The sequence below is a fragment of the Elephas maximus genome, chromosome 4 (genome assembly GCF_024166365.1).
Source record: "Elephas maximus indicus isolate mEleMax1 chromosome 4, mEleMax1 primary haplotype, whole genome shotgun sequence".
Lineage (NCBI taxonomy): Eukaryota > Metazoa > Chordata > Mammalia > Proboscidea > Elephantidae > Elephas > Elephas maximus.
In genome coordinates, this window is record NC_064822.1 from 101,015,165 (window position 1) to 101,036,442 (window position 21,278).

Consider the following 21,278-nt stretch of genomic DNA (forward strand, 5'->3'; position numbering starts at 1 on the left):
TATATCGACAGGGAACTGCCAGAAATTCAGGTCAGATTCAGAAGAGGATGTGGAACCAGGGATATCATTGCTGATGTCAGATGGATCCTGGCTAAAAGCAGAGAATACCAGAAGGATGTTCACCTCTATTTTATTGACTATGCAAAGGCATTTGACTGTGCAGATCATAACAATTATGGAAAACATTGCGAAGAATGGGAATTCCAGAACACTTAATTGTGCTCATGAGGAAACTTTACATAGATTAAGAGGCCGTTGTTCAGACAGAACAATGGGGTACTGAGTGGTTTAAGGTCAGGAAAGGTGTGCGTCAGGGTTGTATCATTTCATCATACCTATTCAATCTGTATGCTGAGCAAATAATCCGAGAAGCTGGACTCTATGAAGAACAATGGGGCATCAGATTTGGAGGGAGACTCGTTAACAATCTGTGTTATGCAGATGACACAACCTTGGTTGCTGAAAGTGAAGAGCACTTACTAATGAAGATCAAAGACCATAGCCTTCAATATGGATTACACCTCACCATAAAGAAAACAAAAATCCTCACAACTGGACCAATAAACAACATCATGATAAACGGGGAAAAGATTGAAGTCGTCAAGGATTTCATTTTACTTAGATCCACAATCAACAACCATGGAAGCGGCAGTCAAGAAATCAAAAGGTGCATTGCATTGGGCAAATCTTTGGAAAGGACCTCTTTAAAGTGTTGAAAAGCAAAGATGTCACCTTGAAGACTAAGGTGCACCTGACCCAACCCGTGGTATTTTCAATTGCATCATATGCATATTAAACCTAGACAAGGGAGACTGAAGAACTGATGCCTTTGAATTGTGGTGTTGACGAAGAACACTGCATATACCACGGACTGCCAAAATAATGAACAAATCTGTCTTGGAAGAAGTACAACCAGAATATTCCTTAGAAGCAAGGATGGCGAGACTGTGTCTCACATACGTTGGACATGTTGTCAAGAGGGGTCAGTCCCTGGAGAAGGACATCATGCTTGGTAAAGTACAGAGTCAGCAGAAAAGCGGAAGATCCTCAATGAGATGGATTGACACAGTGGCTGCAACAATGGGCTCAAGCATAACAATGATTGTAAGGATGGTTCAGGACTGGGCAGTGTTTCGTTCTGTTGTGCATAGGGTCGCTATGAGTCAGAACCAACTTGACGGCACCTAACAACAACAACAATAATGTATCATTCAAATCAGTGAAAGTCCCTGCTATGTCTTTGAACTCCTTTTTAAGGTCTAAAGATACTGTGCCACCAACAGCCTCTGCTAACAGTAAGACCCCAGCCAGGTAAGATTCTTGCCCTAGTTACGCCTTGGGATACTTGGTACTTTTCATACCATGTGGTTTCATTATCTCAACTGGTTTGTTTCGGGCACTATTTTGCTGGCTTGGTATAGAAAGAACAGCTCACAGGGTTGAGCTACGCCAGAGACTTGCACTCAGGGGCTTGATTTGAACAATTTAGAGAGAAGTGGGTAGTTATCAGTAGTTACTAAAGCAGAAGGAATATCCCAAGAGAGAACATGAGTTGGAATATAGGACACAAGCAAGCACCCATAGTCAACTCAAGATATGAGGAAGGAGATACCATAAGCAGAAGTTATGAAAATATAAAGACAAAGAGATGAGGAAGCCAAATGGTAACAGAGAAGTGAGAAGGCACCAAAGAAAAGCAGAGTTAGAGACAGAATCCAAATCATAATAATGATGGAACACTTAGGTATGGTTTCTGCTGAGTTTTAATTGCCTTAAACTCAATTCCAGACAAGGACTCGTCATCTATCATTCTTGTCTTGGATTCCAAAATCAATGATTCTCATCCCTATTGAGATATGATTTTCAAAAAGTAAAAACATGACTGTCTTATAAATATATCAAATGCAAGTCAAATATTGTATTCAACTAATTAATTATTAAGATGGTAAAACTGGTTCATAGAGCATTTCAAGGAACTAGGTATTTATAAGCATTTAGAAAGGAATGATAGAGACTCCCAGTAGGATGGCTATTAGCAGAAAAATGGAAAATAACAAGTGTTGGCAAAGATGTGGATGAATTGGAACCCTTATCCATTGCTGATGCGATTGTAAAATGGTGCAGCCATTGTGGAAAACAATTTGGCAGTTCCTCAAAAAGTTAAACATAGAATTACCATATGATCCAGCAATGCCACTCCTAGATATATACCCAAAAAATTGAAAGCTGGGATTCAAACAGATACTTGTACATCCATGTTTATTGCAGCATTATTCACAATAGCCCCAAAGTGGAAGCAACCCAAGTGTCCACCAACAAATGAATAGATAAGGAAATGTGGTATATCCATACAATGGAGTATTATAATCAACCATAAAGAGAAATAAAGTTCTGATACATGGTACGACATGGATGAACCTTGAAAACATTATGCTAAGTAAAATAAGGCAGACACGAAAGGACAGATTTTGTATGTTCCAACTTATATGAAATGTCAAAAACAGGCAAATGTATAGAGATCAAAGTTTATTAGTAGTTACCAGTTGTCTTAGTTATCTAGTGCTGCTGTAACAGAAATCCACAAATGGATGGCTTTAACAAAGAGAAGTTTATTTTCTCACAATTAAGGAGGCTAAAAGTCCAAATTCAGGGTGTCAGCTCCAGGTGAATGCTTTCTCTCTCTGTCGGCTCTGGAGCAAGGTCCTTGTCCTCAATCTCCCCTGGTTGAGGAGCTTCTCAGGCACAGGGACCCTGTGTCCAAAGGACGTGCTCTGCTCCGGGTGCTGCATTCTTGGTGGTATGAGGTCCCCAGCTCTCTGCTTGCTTCCCTTTTCTTTTATCTCTCGAGAGATGAAAGGTGGTGCAGGCCACACCCCAGGAAAACTCCCTTTACATTGGATCAGGGAGGTCACCTAAGCAAGGGTGGTGTTACAATCCCACCATAATCCTCTTAACATAAAATTACAATCACAAAATGGAGGACATCCACACAATACTGGGAATCATGGCCTAACCAAGTTGATACATACATTTTGGGGGGGACATAATTCAATCCATGACACCAGTGGTGGGTGGGCGGGGGGAAGGGGAGTTATTGCTTAAGGTGCACTGAGTTTCTGTTAATACTGAGGAAAAAAAGTTGGAAACAGATAATGGTGATGGTTATACAACATTGTGAATATAATTTATGCCACTGAATTTTACATGGAAAAGTGGTTGATTTGGCAAATATTTTGTTACATATATTTTACTACAACTGAAAAAAAAACAGGAATGATAGGATAAAATTGCTAAGTTAGATACAAAACTTTTGAGGTTATTTTTTCTACAGGTCAGAAGTCATTGGCATCTCTACCAGACAAAAATCTATAAGTTAACATATAACATGTAACAACACAAAATCTGGACCTTTAATCATAGTAAACAACACATCAAAAAAAAGTACATTCCTCTAGGCAATTAAAAAATCCCTGGGTGGCACTGTTAAATGCTCCAGTACAATATTAAGTCCTTTCTTACTTTTATTATGCCACGAGAGATGATGATTTAATTGGCTCCAGATGGCACCCTGGAATAATTAATAAAATTTTTTAAGCTTATGAGCAGCCACCTAAGGTGCTCCACTGGCTTCTCTCCCTCTGGAGCAAGGAAGAATGAAGAAAACCAAAGACACAGGGAAAAGATTAGTCCAAAGGACTGATGGATCACAACTACCACAGCCTCTACGACACTGAGTCCAGCACAACTAGATGGTGCCCAGCTACCCCCACCAACTGCTCTGACAGGGATCACAATAGAGGGTCTCGGATAGAGCTGGAGAAAAATGTAGAACAAAATTCTAACTCGCAAAAAGACCAGACTTACTAGTCTGACAGAGACTGGAGAAACCCTGACAGTATGGCGTCTGGACACCCTTTTAACTCAGTACTGAAGTCACTCCTGAGGTTCACCATTCAACCAAAGATTAGGCCCATAAAACAAGGAATAATACATGTAGCTCAACCATGTACACGAGACTAAATGGGCACATCAGCCCAGGGACAAGGATGAGAAGGCAGGAGGGGACAGGAAAGCTGGATGAATGGAAATGGGGTACCCAAGGTGGAGAAGGGGAGAGCGTTGACACGTCAAGGGGTTGGCAACCAATGTCACAAAACAATATGTGTATTGTTTAATGAGAAACTAATTTGCTCTGTAAACCTTCATCTAAAGCACAATTAAAATTTTTTTTTTAAACCAGTCACAGAAGTACAAATATTGTATGAACTCATTTAAATGAAAAGATAAGAAAGGCAAATGAATAGAGACTAAAGCTTTTTAGTAGTTACCAGGGAAGGGAGGGAGAGGGGAAAGGGGGGCTTAACAGTGATGGAAAAATCATGTTGATTAAGGGTAGGGTTGCACAACTGATTATTGTAATTGCTGTCAATAAATTATATACCTATAAAAAGTTGATTTGCAAAAGTTGTGCAATATCTTTACAATGACGACAAAAAGAAAAAAGAGAGGGAGAGAAGCTTCTGAGGCTGCTTATGTGCAACTAAACACCTCATGGGATTTAGTTCCTTGGTTTGGAGGTTTAGGGTCATGGTTTCATGGAACATCCCAGTTAATTGGCCTAATAACATGTTTAGTGCTTCTGTTCTACCTCCTAGTTTGTTGCATAGTTCCTGGGACCTTAAAAGCTCGCAAGTGGCCATCCAAGGCATAATAATTAGTCTCTATTTACCTGGAGCAGCAGAGGAAGAAAAGTCAGGAACAGGAGGAGGATATGGAATGTGTGGCTCATTGCCTCCATGAACAACTGCCTCCTTTGCCAGGAGAACGGAAGAACTGGGTGGTGCCCAGCTACCATTACCGAGTATTTTGATCAAAGATTCCATAGCAGAATCCTGATCAAAAGGGGGAAAATGCAGAGGAGAATTTCAAACTCTTGTGGACTGTAGACTTTCTGGAGCTGGGGAGGGTGGATGAACCCCTGATACTACTGTCGTGAAATAATCTTTAAAGTTTACACCAAAAATATCCTCTGAAATCTTCTTAGAACCAAACAATAGTTCAGCTTAACTAGTAAAAAATGGTCTTCCTTGAGGGTTATGTTGTTTTAAGAACTATGTATATGGGACCAAATTGACAACAATAACTCAAAAGTTTAGTTAGGAACCTTAGGGGGCCTTGAGTTTATGTTACTGAGGAAGGAAAAACTCAGAAAAGAAGGGTGAGAATGGTCTCACAACTTGAAGAATGGAATCAATGTCACTAAATTGTGCATGTAGAAACTGTTAAATTGGTGTATGTTTTGCTGTGTATATTCTCAACAACAACAAAATAAACAATTTAGAAAAAATTTTATTGCGGTAAAATACATATATGTACGTATTTTATGTAGTATATATATATGTATGTATTTTGCCCTGTAGTAATTTAGAAAAAATTTATTGTGGTGAAGGCAACTGAGGAACTATTCTTTGTTTGGGCTGGCAAGGTGGCAACAGCCATAGCATTGGTGGATTGAGCTCATCCTTCTTTGCTTGTTTCAGCCCTCATTGTGCCATGGACCTCTAAGGGCAGGACTGCAGCAGTAGACACAAATATAAGCAATTGTGCAGGGTCAGTGTTCAACAGTGTCACTGTGGGCAGCCACAGGACAGCAGTGGGAAAGAAGGATGCTGTGAGCTAATTCAATTCACCAGTTCTCTGCCTGGAATTTGGAAGCAGGCATCTTTGGAGTCCAATGCCTCTAGGGTTCTTAGACAATTTGGATGTGGGGAATATCAAGAAAGATGCTGGGCATCTTATTAATTTGGCCAGGAGGGTACTCTGAATAATTTGAAGTTCAAACGGGAGAAGCAGGTCATACGAGTTGCAACATAAGTGTGTTAAATATTAGTTTTGCCTCATTTAGCTTTTTGGCTTTTAGCACTTTAATACTTTTACATGTCATACAGATTTTAAAAATATTTATTCGTCTGACATTTTCCCTGTAGCTCCTGTGTTTTGTACCAAGAAAGGCCTTCCTCACTCCAAAGATATGTATGAGATACAGGTACACAGATAGTGACAGGAAAATTTTGACAGACTTTGGAATGGGCAAAAATGATTACTAGGTAAACTTTCAATGGAATGCTGTATGATCCTTTCAAGGTTATCTGGAAGGGTACCTACAATAGATATAATGGATAGTCATTAATTACAGTAATAAATTAACCACACTTTTTCAGTCTTGTTATAAGTTTTTGCCAAAGTCTGGTTCTTTAATAAGAAAGACAGCCCCAGAGCCTCGTAGAAAAGGACTGTGCCAAGTACTTTAAACTATTGACACTTGAAAGAATAGACTCTTGGGTGCAAACTTCTGAGCTGACATTACTTAGACAACTTCCAGGCCTCCCTGTGGAGTAAGTACAGATTTAAAGGACTTTTTTTTAGTCCAAGAGCAGACACCTTTCAGAAGGAAGAATGCTAACCCAAGATGCATCAGAAAATGGAATGAACTCATGATGGAAATTTTACTGTGATTGTTTGGAATGTTGTTGATGTTGTTTTAATGCTCTACTTTCTGGATATATAAGGATGCCATTTGTCCTTCTTCTTAAAAATACCAGTCGCCCTTGACTTGGTTCCAACTCATGGCAATCGCATGTGTGTCAGAGTACAGCTGTGCTCCACAGATTTTTCAACGGCTGATTTTTCATAAGTAGCTCACCAGGCCCTTCTTCTGATGTCCTTCTGGGTCAACTTGAACCACCAGCCCTTAGGCTAGCAATGAGTGTGTTAACTGTTTGCATAACCAGGGACTCCTCCTTCTCAAATTATTTGTCATCTGCAGTAATTCAGTAGAATCTACTTTTTGTAAACTGAAACATTTTTTTTTCTGCTTCTCATAGATGCCCCAGAATTAAAAAACTCTTATTAATATTTCCTTTCTCGGGACATTACTTACTGTTATTTGCATAGATTCAATCAGAATCTGTCTTCCTTTCTTCCATTGCCATTGAATTGATTCTCACTCAGAGACACCCTGTAGGACAGAGTAGAACTGCCCCATAGGGTTGCCAAGGCTGTATGTAATCTTTTTTTTTTTTTCTGAACATTTTATTGTGTTTTAGGTGAGAGTTTACACAGCAAATTAGTTTCCCACTCAACAGTTCATACACAATTTGTTCTGTGACATTGGTTGCTATCTCTGCGATGTGTCAGCACTCTCCCCGTTTCCATCCTGCCTTTCCCGTTTCCAACCCTCCGGTTTCCCTGCTCGTCCTTGCCTTTTCATCTTTGCTTTTGGGCAAATGTTACCTGTTTGGTCTCCTGTAGTTCATTGGTCTAAGAAGCACAATCCTCACAGTTGTTATTGTTTATTTTATAGGCCAATCTATCATTTGGCTGACAGGTGGCCTCTGGGAGCAGCTTCAGTTCCAGGTTAAAAGGTATCTTAGAGTGATAGCTTCTGGGGCTCCCCTAGTCTCTATCAGTCCAGTAAATCTGGTTTTTCTCTCTCTCTCTTTTAAATGAATTTGAATTTTGCAGTACATTTTTCTCCCATTCTAACCAGGGCCCTCCATTGTGTCCCTGGTCAGGGCAGTCAGTAATGGTAGCGGGGCACCATCTAGTTATTTTGGTCTCAGGCTAAAGGAGGCTGTGGTTCATGGAGACCACTAGTCTTGTGGACAAATTTCTTCCTTGAGTCTTTGGATTCCTTCATTCTCCTTTTCTCCAGATAAGAAGAGACCAAAAGTTGTATCTTAGATGGCCACTTGCAAGCTTTTAAGTCCCCAGATGCTACTCACCAAACTAGGATGTAGAACATCATTTTTATGAACTAGGTTATGCCAATCGACCTAGATGTCTCCTGAGACTATAGTCCTTAGGCTTCAAGCCCAGTAACTCAGCCCCACAAGGTGTTTGGATACATCTAAGAAGTTTCCTTAACTGTGGCCCCTATGTGCTCTGTTATGTGCAGCACATACAAATATGTACACACAAATGCCCACTTCCATACCTATGTAAGCAAAGGCATGTACTCCCATATGTCCTCTCATACCTATATAGCATACATGTCTACCTATGTAACCATCCACACATTTTGGTTATTATTACTGTTGTTGCAGAATCGTATACAGTATACATTTACCATAATTGTCCTTTATTCTTTGCGTACCTCTCAGTGTCTTCATTTACCTTGGTCATGTTGTGCTGACTTCCCCCATATTGTGTATTGCCTTTCTCTTCACCAGAATTAACAAGTGTCTACTATCTAGTAAATGAGTCACCTTCCCTCCTCCTCCCATCCCTAGTAACCATCAAAGAGTATTGCTTTCTGTGTATAAATTTATTCTTGGCTTTTTATAAAGTGGTATTATACAATATCTGTCCTCCTGGATTGACTTATTTCACTCAGCATAATGTTCTCCAGATTCATTGATGTTATGTTCCGTGGACTCATCATTACTCTTTATCATTGCATAGTATTCCATTGTACTTATGTACTGTATTTTGTTTATCCATTCATCCACTGATGGACACTTAGGTTGTTTCCATCTTTTTTGCTATTGTGAATAATGCTGCAATGAACATGGGTGTGCATCTATCTATGCATGTCACTGTTCTTATTTCTCTAGGATGTATATACCTAGGAGTGGGATTACTGGATCATATGACATTTCTATTTCTAGGTTTTTGAGGAAACACCATATTGTTTTCCACAGTGATTGTACCATTTTGCAATCCCGTTAGAGTTCCAATCTCCCCACAACCTTGCCAGCATTTGTTGTTTTGTTTTTTTTTGTTACTGCCATTCTTGCAGGGGTGAGATAGTATCTTATGGTAGTTTCACATCTCTCTCATGGCTAATGAGAAGGAGACTTGGTGGCACAGTGGTTAAAGTGCTCGACTGCTAATCAAAAGCAGGCGGTTCAAACCCACCAGCCACTGTGTAGGAGAAAAATGTGGCAGTATGCTTCCATAAAGAACCACAGCCTTGGAAACCGCATGGGGCAGTTCTATTCTGTCCTATTGAGTCACTATGAGTTGAAATTGACTTGACGACAGTGGGTTGGGCTTAGTTTTGGGTAATGGCTGAGAATTGCGAGCATCTCTTTATGCGTTTGCTAGCTGCCTGAATGTCTTCTTTGATGAAGCGTCTCTTCATGTCCTTTTTCCATTTCTTGATTGGATTGTTTGTCTTTCTGTTGCTGAATTGTTAAAGTTTTCTATATATTATAGAGATTAGACTCTTGTCAGATACGTTGTTACCAAATTTTTTTCCCAGTCTGTAGGTTCTCTTTTTATAATTTTGGTAAAGTCTTTTGATGAACATAGGTATTTAGTTTTCAGGAGTTCCTAGTTATCTAGTTTTTCTTCTGTGATATGTTCATTTTTAGTTATGTTTGATAGTGTATTTATTCCATAAATTAGGACCCCTAGCTTTGTCCTTATGTTATCTTCCAGGAACTTTACAGTCTTAGGTTTAACATTTAGGTCCTGATTCATTTTGAGTTAGTTTTGTGTAGGATCCTGTTTCATTTTTCTGCAAATGGATACCCAGTTTTGCCAGCACCATTCGTTAAAGAAACTATCCCTTCCCCATTGAATGGACTTCAACACTTTGTCAAAGATCAGCTATCCATAGCTGGATGGATTTTGGGGCTCTCAGTTGTGTTCCATTGGTCTATGTGTCTGCTGTTGTACCACACAAGGCTGTTTTGACCACTGTGGCTGTATAGTAAGTTCTGAGATCAGGGAGTGTGAGCCTCCTACTTTGTTCTTCTTCTTTGATAATGCTTGGACTGTTTGGGGCCTCTTTCCTCTCCATATGAAGTTGGAGATTAGTTTTTCCATTTCATTAAAAAATGTTTTTGGGATTTGAAACACGATTGCGTTGTTTCTATAGATCGCTTGGGTAATATTGACATTTTCACAATGTTAAGTCTTCCAATCCATGAGCCTGGTATGTTTACGCATTTATGTAGGTCTCTTTGTTTCTTGCAGTAGCATTTTGTAGTTTTTCTTGTATAAATCTTTTACTTTCCTAGTCAGATTTAGTCTTAGGTATTTTATTATTTGGGGGGCAATTGCAAATGGTATTGTTTTCTTGATTTCCTTTTCGGAGTTCTCCTTGTTAGTGTAGAGAAATCCGACTGATTTTTCTATGTTGCTCTTGTACCCTGCCACTTTGGTGAACTCTTGTATTAGTTCCAGTAAACTTTCTTGTGGAATCTCTGGGATTTTCTGTGTATAGGATCACGTCATCTGCAAATAGTGATAGTTTTACTTCATCCTTGCCAATTTGAATGACTTTTATTTTCCTTTCTTGCCTTCTTGCTCTGCCTAGGACTTAGGTAGAATATTATAAGAGTGATGATAACGGTCATCCTTGTCTCATTTCCATTCTCAAGGGAATGCTTTCAATCTCTCTCCATTGAGAATAATGTTGGCTATTGGTTTTGTGTATATACCCTTAATTATGTTGAAGAATTTTCCTTCAATTCCTATTTTGCCGAGAGTTTTTCTCAGGAAAGCGTGTTGGGTTTTATCAAATGTCTTTTCTGCATCAGTTGAGATGATCATGTGATTATTTTCCTTTGTTTTATTTATGTGGGAATTATGTTGATTGATTTTCTAATGTTGAATCACCCTTGCATCACTGGTGTGAATCCCACCTGATTGTAATACATTATTTTTTTGATGTCCTATTATAAAAAGATTTTTTTTATTCTACTTTAGATGAAGGTTTACAGAGCAAATCAATTTCTCATTAAACAACTAATATACATATCATTTTGTGACATTGGTTGCCAACCCCACATGTCAACACTCTCCCCTTCTCGACTTTGGGTTACCAGTTATCCTGTCCCCTCCTGCCTTCTCATCCTTGCCCCTGGGCTGGTGCGCTCATTTAGTCTCATTTGATTTTGTGTGCCTGTCTAATCTTTGACTGAAGGTGAACCTCAGGAGTGACTTCAGTACTGACTTAAAAGGATGTCTGGGGGCCATACTCTCGGGGTGTCTCCAGTCTCTGTCAGGCCAGTAAGTCTGGTCTTTCTTTTTTGAGTTAGAATTTTGTTCTACATTTTTCTCCAGCTCTGTCTGGGACTCTGTATTGTGATCTCTGTCAGAGCAGTCAGTGGTGGTAGCTGGGCACCATCTAGCTTTGCTGGATTCAGCCTGGTATTAGCAGCCTCCACCAGAATTTTGTTGAGAGAATTTTTGTGTCTATATTCATGAACGATCAAAAGAAAGAAAGAAAGAAAAACCAAACTCATTGCCATCAATTTGTTTCTGACTCATAGTGACCCTATAGGACAGAGTAGAACTGTACCATGGGGTTTCCAAAGAGTGGCTGGTGGATTTGAACTGCCAACCTTTTTATTAGCAGCTGCTCTTTTAACCACTGCACCACCATGTCTCCTCAAGAGCGACATTTATCTGTAATTTTCTTTTTTTGTTGTTGTATCTTTGCCTGGGTTCGGTATCAGGGTTATGCCGGCTTCATAGAATGAATTAGAAATTATTCCTTCCTTTTCTACCTTCCAGAATAGTTTAAGCAGAAATGGTGTCAATTCTCTGAATGTTTGGGAGAACTCTCCACTGAAGCCATCTGGGCCAGGGCTTTTTTTTGTTGGGAGTTTTTGGTTTTTTTTTTAATGACATCTTCAATTTCTCCTTTTGTTATGGATCTATTTGTGTTTCTTTGTTTTTAACCTCTGTGTATGTTAGCTTAGGTGGATAGTGTGGTTCTAGAAATTTGTCCATTTCTTCCAGGTTTTCAAATTTGTTACAATACAGTTTTTCATAATATTCTGTAATAATACTCTTTATCTCATTTGGTTCTGTCATAATGTCACCCATTTCATTTCTTATTTTGTTTATTTATGTTTTCTCATTTTTTTCCTTTGTCAATTTGGCCAGTAATTTGTCAATTCTATTGATCATTTCAAAGAACCAAGGTCTAGTTTTTTGATTCTTTCTATTGTTTTTCTGTTTCATTTATCTCTGTTCTAATCTTTATTTCCTTTCTTCTGGTGGCTGTGGACTTCTATTGCTATTCCTTTTTTATTTGTTCAAATTGGAAGGTTAAGTTATTGATTTTAGATCTTTCTTCTTTTTTGATGTACACATTCGTTGCTACAAATTTTTCTTTGAGCACTGCTTTTGCTGTGTCCCAGAAGTTTGGGCATATTGTATCTTCATTCTTGTTTGTTCTAAGAATTTTTAAATTTTATTTTTAATTTCTTCTATGACCTAGTAGTTTCTAAGTAAGCTGTTATGCAGTTTCCATCTATTTAATTTTTTTTTTTTCCTAGCTCTGTTATTGATTTCTAGTTTTATAGCATTATGGTCAGAGAAGATGCTTTGTATTATGTCAGTGTTCTTTTAATTTATCAAGTCTTGCTTTGTGGCCTAGAATATGGTCTATTCTGGAGAATGATCCATGTACATTGGAGAAGAACGTGTATTGTGCTGCAGTTGTGTGGTGTGTTCTCTTTATGTCTATGAAGTCAGGTTGATTGATTGTGTTATTTAGGTCTTCTGTATCTTTTTTTTAGTTTCTTTCTAGTTGTTCTGCCTGTCATTGAAAGTGGCGTGTTAAAGTCTCCTACTGTTGTAGAACTGTCCGTTTCTCTTTTCAATTCTGTTAGAGCTATTTTATGCACTTTGGAACTCTGTCATTGGTTGTGTTAACGTTTATTATTGTTATGTGTTCTTGGTGGATTGACCCTTTAATCATTATACAGTGCTCTTGTCTCTTATAATGGATTTTGACTTAAAGTCTATTTTACTCAAAATTATTATTGCTATGCCTGCTCTTTTGAATGCTGTTTGCTTGTTATAATTTTTTCTATCCTTTGATTTTTAACTTATGCCTTTGTGTCTAAGGTGTGTCTCTTGTAGGCAACATATTAACGGGTCATGTTTTTTTAATCCATTCTGCCACTCTGTCTCTTGACTGGTGCATTTAATCCGTTTACATTCAGTGTGATTAATGATAAGTGTGGATTCATAGCTGACATTTTTAAAGCTTTTTTGTTGTGTTGACAGTTTCTTTGTTCCTCTTCGTTTTCTGTGCTGAGATTTTTTTTTTGTATATGGGTTTTCTTTTTTTTATTGATTTTTGTTGTTTTTGCATTTACTGCAGGTTTTTGGTTTTCTTCTTTATTTTGGTGAGTAATTTATCACTTTTTTTGTGATTTTAAGAGGATTAAGAAGTTTATCTTAATCCTCTTAAAATCAAAACAGTCTGTTATATCTTGAAATTGCTTGACTTCCTCCCCATACAAAAGTTTTATAACTGCCATATTTTTTCACAAATAATGTGTGCCTTCTGTGCTTCTTTGTCGGCCATGCCCTCCCCTCTCGAGGCACCCTCACAAGTGCTGCCATGCCAGTCTTCTTCCATAAGTTGTTGTAAAACAATTAGCATACTGTGTTTACAAAAATACCTCACAGGGGGAGGGCATGGCCAGCAAAAAAGTGCAGAAGATATGCACTATATGTGTAAAAATATGGTACATCTTTTACTCACCCTTTTTGTTTTGAAATTGTCATCATTTACAGCTTGACGCCTCTGGTTCCTTGTTTTCAGTTTAGTGGCTTTATTTTGATTTGCAGAGTCTTTTTCTGGGTTGATATCTGGGTGGCATGTGTCTTTATCTCAGGTTGTTATTTGATATCACCGGTTCTCTATCAGAAGGACTCCCTTTAACATTTCTTGTAAGGCTGGTTTGGTTTTTACAATTTCCCTTAGTTTCTGCTTATCATGGAATGTCTTAGTTTTGACATAAATTTTCAAAAACGGTTTTGCTGGATATATCATTCTTGGTTGGCAATTCTTTTTTATTCAGGATTTTATATGTTTCATCCCATTGCCTTCTTGCTTGCATGGTTTCTGATGAGAAATCAGTACTTAGACTTATTGGTACCCCTTTGTAAATGATATTTTGTTTTTCATGAGCTGCTTTCAGAATTCTTTTTTTGAATTTGGTTTTGGAAAGTTTGATTATGACATGTCTTGGTGATTTTGGGGGGGGTGGTCTATCCTGTATGGGTGGAGCCCTGGTGGCACAGTGGTTAAGAGCTCCTCCGCTGACCAAAATGTTGTCTATTCAAATCTACAAGCCGCTCCCTAGAAACCCTATGGGGCAGTTCTACTGTGTCCTATAGGGTCACTATGAGTCAGAATAGGCTCAACAGCAACAGATTTAGTTTATCCTGTGTGGGGTTCATTGAGCTTCTTGATGGCAAACTTCTCGTCTTTCATGATATTTGGGGAATTTTCAGCCAATATATCTTCAAAAACCCTCTTGGAACTTTTCTTTTTTGTCTCCTCTTCTGGAATTCCTATTACACATAAATTATTCCTCTTGATGATGTCCCACATAACTCTTAGGCTTTCTTCATTCTTTTTTTGATTGTTTCTCAAACAAATTAATATCAAGGAATTTATTCTCTATTTCACTGACTCTTCTATCAGTGCAATTCTACTTCCATGTCCTTCCATTGAGTTATCACTTTCTGAGATTTTATAGTTAATCTTCTGAATTTCTAGTTGTTGTTTTTATATGGTTTCTAATTGTCTATTGAGTCTGTCATTTTGTTTTTGTATTGTTTTCCTGAATTCTTCAAGGGTTTTTTTTTTTTTCCTCTGTTTCCCTTGATCTCTTTGAGGAGCCTATACATAAATTTTTTTAATTCCTTCTCAGATGGTTCTATTGTTTCTTCCTCTGGAAGGTTTTCTTTCCCCTTGTTTTGCTTTCTTGTTTCTGTCATCTTATCCTGTTTTTTCATTTGATTTGCTATTGTCTGCTATCTCTGATGCATTAAGGTATTATTTATGTATGTATTTATTGATTGATTGTATGTTTGTTTGTTTTGTCCTGATTTTTTGTTTTGTTTTGATATACCAGGACTGGCAGGGCATGTATGCTTTGCCAATCACTTGTCTGGTGGCAAGGGAGCACTCACCATCTGTTGCTGGGTGGGCAGGGCAGTGGTGGTCAGGTTGAGCATGCATTGCTGTTCACTGGGCATGTGGGGTGGCTGAGGAAGTGTGTGTGCTGCTGCCTGTCCTTGGTCCAGTAGTGCAGGAGTGCACAATGGTGCTTGCTGAGTGGGTGTGGCATTGGGTGGGCGGGTGTGGTGGGTGACCAGCAGCATGGGCGAACTCACTGCTGCTCACCTGATGGGTGGAGCAGTGGGTGGTGTGGTGTGGTGGGTGACCAGGGGTGCAGGAGTGTTCTCTGCTGTGACCAGATGTATGAGAGTGTTCTCTGCTGCTTGCTGGGTGGATAGGGTGGCAGACAGGGGAGTGTGGTGGGGAAGCAGGGGCATAGGAGTGTTCACTGCTGCTTGGTGAGTGGGCGACGTGGAAGTTGGGGCTGGGTAGAGAAAGAAGAGGGGGTTCATACCATGGTCCCTGGGCAGGGGTGGGGAATTCATGCCACTAACCATTAGGAAGGTATAGGGAGGGAGAAGTAGTCTTCGGATCACCAGGTGTGGGTTTCTGGGCATAGCACCTTGGTTGCAGCCAGCAATTGGGACCTGGCCCTGACCATGTGCTAGAAGGGGCTACCCAGAGTCCATTCAGGTGGGGGACCTCCTGCTGACACTCTACAGATCTATTACTCTGTGTGTACCATTCACCCTAATGGTCTGAGACTGTTGCTGCTTAGTACTCATGTCTCTGGATCCTGGTTCCCTCCTTGTTCTGTGGATGCCAGGATTCCTGGAGCTCTTGCCCTCCTGCCTGTACTTTCCCTCCTTACACCTGATTCATGTCCTGTTCACCTTGCTTCACTCTGGATATGTCTGCACAGTTTTTATGTCTCCTATTGGGAATTCTGTGACGTTGCTTTCCTGTGCTACTCACCCAAGATTGCTGCTGGCTTTGTCTCAAGATGGCCATGCTGTGGCAGGCAGGTTGGCAGGGCATCTCGGCCCCATATCTCTCCTCATTCACTGTTTTTGTTCAGTTTCTTCTTCCAATTGGTGTTCAATATAACTCTTTAGCCTTCCATTTGATGCTTAGGGTTCCAGGTTTGTCATCTGTATCTGTTTCTCTTGGTTTCTCCAGTCTTTGCTGTAGAGGCATGGCATTGTGTGTCTGACTAAGCCACCATCTTGGTCCATCATCTATGTAATCTTCATGGAAGCAGACTGCTAAATCTTTCTCCCACAGGGCAGCTGGTGGGTTTGAACAACTGACCTTTTGGTTAGCAGCCAGGTGCTTAACCACTGTGCCACTAGGACTCACTGTCTTCCTTTTTAACAGTATATAACTGGACAAATTGATTGTATAACCATGGCCTTATTTGGACCGTCATATTTGAAAATGAATATCATTTAATCAGGTATAACAAAGAACTTTAACGAACAAAGGTTGATTTTATGTACAGAGCCAATGTCTACCCACAAATCTCTCCAGGAAAACAGTTCTAGAACCTGGTTTATAAGGCTCCAAGCCTTACTGGGGGTCAGGAAAATCACTTCCTGGCAACTAGAAACCTTAGCAAATTTTGGAGACCCCAAATAGAGAGGAACTTACCCAAATTTACAGATACTGAGGGAAAGTACGGTGAAGTTTCTTAGGCTTGCTTTCCTACCCTCAAGATAACAAATACTAGTGGTTTTTTAAAGTCCAATCCAAGACTCCTGATGAAAACTTCCAGATAGAAGTTAATTCTGTGGCTTCAGTATACTGCATGGCTCTAGAAAGCAAATTCAAGAGGTCTGTATAGTTAATTACCACCCTTGCTGCACTTGACCAAAACTAGTAAGGCCAGCCTTTTTTTTTTTTTTTATTAACTTTTATTGAGCTTCAAGTGAACCTTTACAAATCAAGTCAAACTGTCACATATAAGTTTATATACATCTTACTCCGTACACCCACTTACTCTCCCCCTAATGAGTCAGCCCCTCCAGTCTCTCCTTTCGTGACATTTTTGTCAGCTTCCAACTCTCTCTATCCTCCCATCCCCCCTCCAGACAGGAGATGCCAACACAGTCTCAAGTGTCCGCCTGATATAATTAGCTCGCTCTTCATCAGCATCTCTCTCCTACCCACTGTCCAGTCCCTTTTTGATGAGTTGTCTTCAGGGATGGTTCCTGTCCTGTGCCAACAGAAGGTTTGGGGACCATGACTGCCGGGATTCCTCTAGTCTCAGTCAGACCATTAAGTATGGTCTTTTTATGAGAATTTGGGGTCTGCATCCCACTGATCTCCTGCTCCCTCAGGGGTTCTCTGTTGTGCTCCCTGTCAAGGCAGTCATCGATTGTGGCCGGGCACCAACTAGTTTTTCTGGTCTCAGGATGCTGTAGGTCTCTGGTTCATGTGGCCCTTTCTGTCTCTTGGGCTCTTAGTTGTCGTGTGACCTTGGTGTTCTTCATTCTCCTTTGCTCCAGGTGGGTTGAGACCAATTGATGCATCTTAGATGGCCACTTGTTAGCATTTAAGACCCCAGACACCACATTTCAAAGTGGGATGCAGAATGTTTTCATAATAGAATTATTTTGCCAATTGACTTAGAAGTCCCCTTAAAACATGGTCCCCAAACCCCCGCCCTTGCTCCGCTGACCTTTGAAGCATTCATTTTATCCCGGAAACTTCTTTGCTTTTGGTCCAGTTCAGTTGAGCTGACCTTCCATGTATTGAGTGTTGTCCTTCCCTTCACCTAAAGCAGTTCTTATCTACTAATTCATCAGTAAAAAACCCTCTCCCTCCCTCCCTCCCTCCCTCTCCCTCCTCGTAACCACAAAAGTATGTGTTCTTCTCAGTTTATACTATTTCTCAAGATCTTATAATAGTGGTCTTATACAATATTCGTCCTTTTGCCTCTGACTCATTTAGCTCAGCATAATGCCTTCCAGGTTCCTCCATGTTATGAAATGTTTCACAGATTCCTCACTGTTCTTTATCGATGTGTAGTATTCCATTGTGTGAATATACCACAATTTATTTACCCATTCATCCGTTGATGGACACCTTGGTTGCTTCCAGCTTTTTGCTATTGTAAACAGAGCTGCAATAAACATGGGTGTGCATATATCTGTTCGTGTGAAAGCTCTTATTTCTCTAGGGTATATTCCGAGGAGTGGGATTTCTGGGTTGTATGGTAGTTCTATAACTGTTTAAGATAACGCCAGATAGATTTCCAAAGTGGTTGTACCATTTTACATTCCCACCAGCAGTGTATAAGAGTTCCAATCTCTCCGCAGCCTCTCCAACATTTATTATTTTGTGTTTTTTTGGACTAATGCCAGCCTTGTTGGAGTGAGATGGAATCTCATCTTAGTTTTAATTTGCATTTCTCTAATGGCTAATGATCGAGAGCATTTTCTCATGTATCTGTTAGCTGCCTGAATATCTTCTTTAGTGAAGTGTGTGTTCATAACCTTTGCCCACTTCTTGATTGGGTTGTTTGTCTTTTTGTGGTTGAGTTTTGACAGAATCATATAGATTTTAGAGATCAGGCAAAGACCAGCCTTTTTTATAACCAAGAAAAATCTTTGAGATTATTATGGTCACAAAGGGTGAAGATTATTAGGAAAACTGGAAAGACTTTGAAATGAGTATTTTAGTGGAATACTAGGTTTCCCACTTCTGGATTATCTGATTTTATAGGGATTTCACACTCTCTCTCTCTCTTTTTTTTGTCTTTGAGCTATTTTATAATTCTGTAAATTATAGAAAACTGACAGAGATGAAAATGATTCTTGTCCAGAAATACAAATTAGTTTTGTTGGGTGGAAATATGGTTGATGTTCCCTGTGAACAAGGCCAATTTTGCATCTATTAGAAATTTGTTTCAGCATTCCTATTTGCTTATATATGTGTCTGTTCTTTGAATTCTATAAACCATTTTTTAACATCTTACTTGTTCCATCATTAGAAATGAACTAAGTATATTTTTTGATTCATGTTTACTTCATTTGTATGAATCATGGTTTTATGCTCATATAAAAAAATATATATATATATTTACCCATGTGTTGTCTTTAAAACATTTGAGTTATCTCTAGACGTAAGAGGTAAGATAGGGAGGGATCTAGCTTTATTTTCTTCAAAAAGTAGCTATTTTCTCACCATGGATTGAGTATAAACCAAAAACCAAACCCATTGCCGCTAAGTCGATTCTGACTCGTAGTGACCCTATAGGACAGAGGAGAACTGCTGCATAGAGTTTCCAAGGAGTACCTGGTGGATTTGAACTGCTGACCCTTTGGTTAGTAGCTGTAGCTCTTAATCACTATGCCACCAGGGTCTCCTTATTGAGTATAACCCCCCCCTTTTTTTTTCATTGATTTGAAAAGCCATCAAATAATAAGTTCTGGTATTTTTTGTGCCCTTTATGTGTTCTCTATCATGATCTGTTGATTATAATACAAATGTACAAAACTGTTGTAAGTACTGATACATTTTGATAATTTGGCAAGTTATTTTGATGTTTCACAGACCCAACCGAAGAAGAGCAGATTGTCCTACCAATTTGGATTAATCTAAAATCTAAACTAACGAAAGATAAAAAGTTAGTGTCCTGTAATTCTAAAGGAATCATCAGCCCTTTCCAGATGATCCTAGCCAGACAGAACACAAATATGAACCTAGAAGGTAAGCCAAACAGGGCCTCTGAGTTGCAAAGTTATTACAAAACCCATAGTTTATTCTATGGGATGGAGGAAAGGGGTCGCGAATAGCTCTTATCTAGACAATTATGTGTCAAATAGGGCAGAATAGAGCAGTATTAGCAGACACTAATGGAGTGGTAGTAGTAGAAGTCAGAACTATAAAAAGCACTGCAGGAATGGATCTTTTGATTTAGAGCAAAACTGCTCACATTCTTAATAGCCTTTTGGATGGGCTCATTTTATTACAACTCCTTGGGTTTAAAGGTAATAATTATTCACTCCCTTTGCCCTGGGTTTTCTGATCACTTAAGAAGTAGACATGTTCTTAGCTGCTGTAAAGTCATCCCCTGACTCGTGGTGACTCCACACACAATGGAACTAAATACCACCAGTCTTGTGATATACTTAAGATCGGTTACAGAGCAGACCATTTTGTGGTCCATAGGGTTTTAACTGGCTGATTTTCAGAAGTAGATTGCCAAGTCTTTCTTCCTAGTCCATCTTATTCAGGAAGCTCTGCTGAAATTTGTTAAGCATCCCAGCAACATGCAAGCCTCCACTGAGAGACACGTGGTGGCTGTGCATGAGGTGCACTGGCTGGAAGCATGTAAAAATAAACATATCAGCTTTTTGCTGATGAAGCAGGATTGGAGTACGTGTCTTAGACTCCTGTGCCCCAGGCTTCAACTTTGAGATCAACATGTGCATCAGTGTAGATCTGCAGATTGGGCTTTACCCAGGGAGTCCAGGGAAGACCAAGGCAGGCCTCATACCCACGCATATCAGAAAGGCCCAGGCTATGGGGTCTTGAAAGTCGGCAAGCAGCCATCTAAGCTAAAATAATTGGTCTCCATTCACCTGGAATAGCTGAGGGAGAAGGAGAGTCAGGAATCATAGGAGATGGACTGGGTGCCTGGTTGCCTCCATGAACAATTGCCTTCTATGCCATGAGACCAGAATTGGATGGTGCTCAGCTACCATTACATAATGTTTTGATCAAAGAGTCTACAGAAGAATCCTGATCAAAAGGGAGGAAAATATGGAATAGAACTTCAAATTCCCAATGAAATCCAGATTTTCTGGAGCCATGGGGGCTGGATGAACCCCCAAAACTATTGGCTTGAGATAATCTTTAAGCCTTAAACCTCAAACCAAAACTATCCCCTGACATCTTCTTTGAACCAAACAACAATTTAGCTTATTTAGTAAAGAATGTCTGCCTTGGATATTGTGCTGTTTAAAAGAAAACTATTATCTATGTGGGATCAAATTTACAACAGCAACTTGAAACATCAGATGAGAAGCTTAGGTGGCAATGAGTTTATGTTAATGGTGGTGGAATAATTTGGAAAAAGATAGCGAGAATGGTTGTACAACTTGAAGGATGTAATCAATGTCACTAGAAATTGTTGAAATGGTGTATCTTTTGCAGTATATATGTTTCACCAATAAATATTTTAATTTAAAAAAAGAAAAGAAAGGCCCAGGCTGTTGATACACCAACGCTACCCGTGGGAAGACTTTGGATATTAGACTCTACACATTTTGTTGATCTGATAAAAATTTTCTCTAATCATGGAGAGTAGCCAGGGATAGACAAAGAAAAGGAAAGGCTGCAGTAGCTTTTCCCCCGATATTTCTTGGAGAAATGGAAGTGTTGG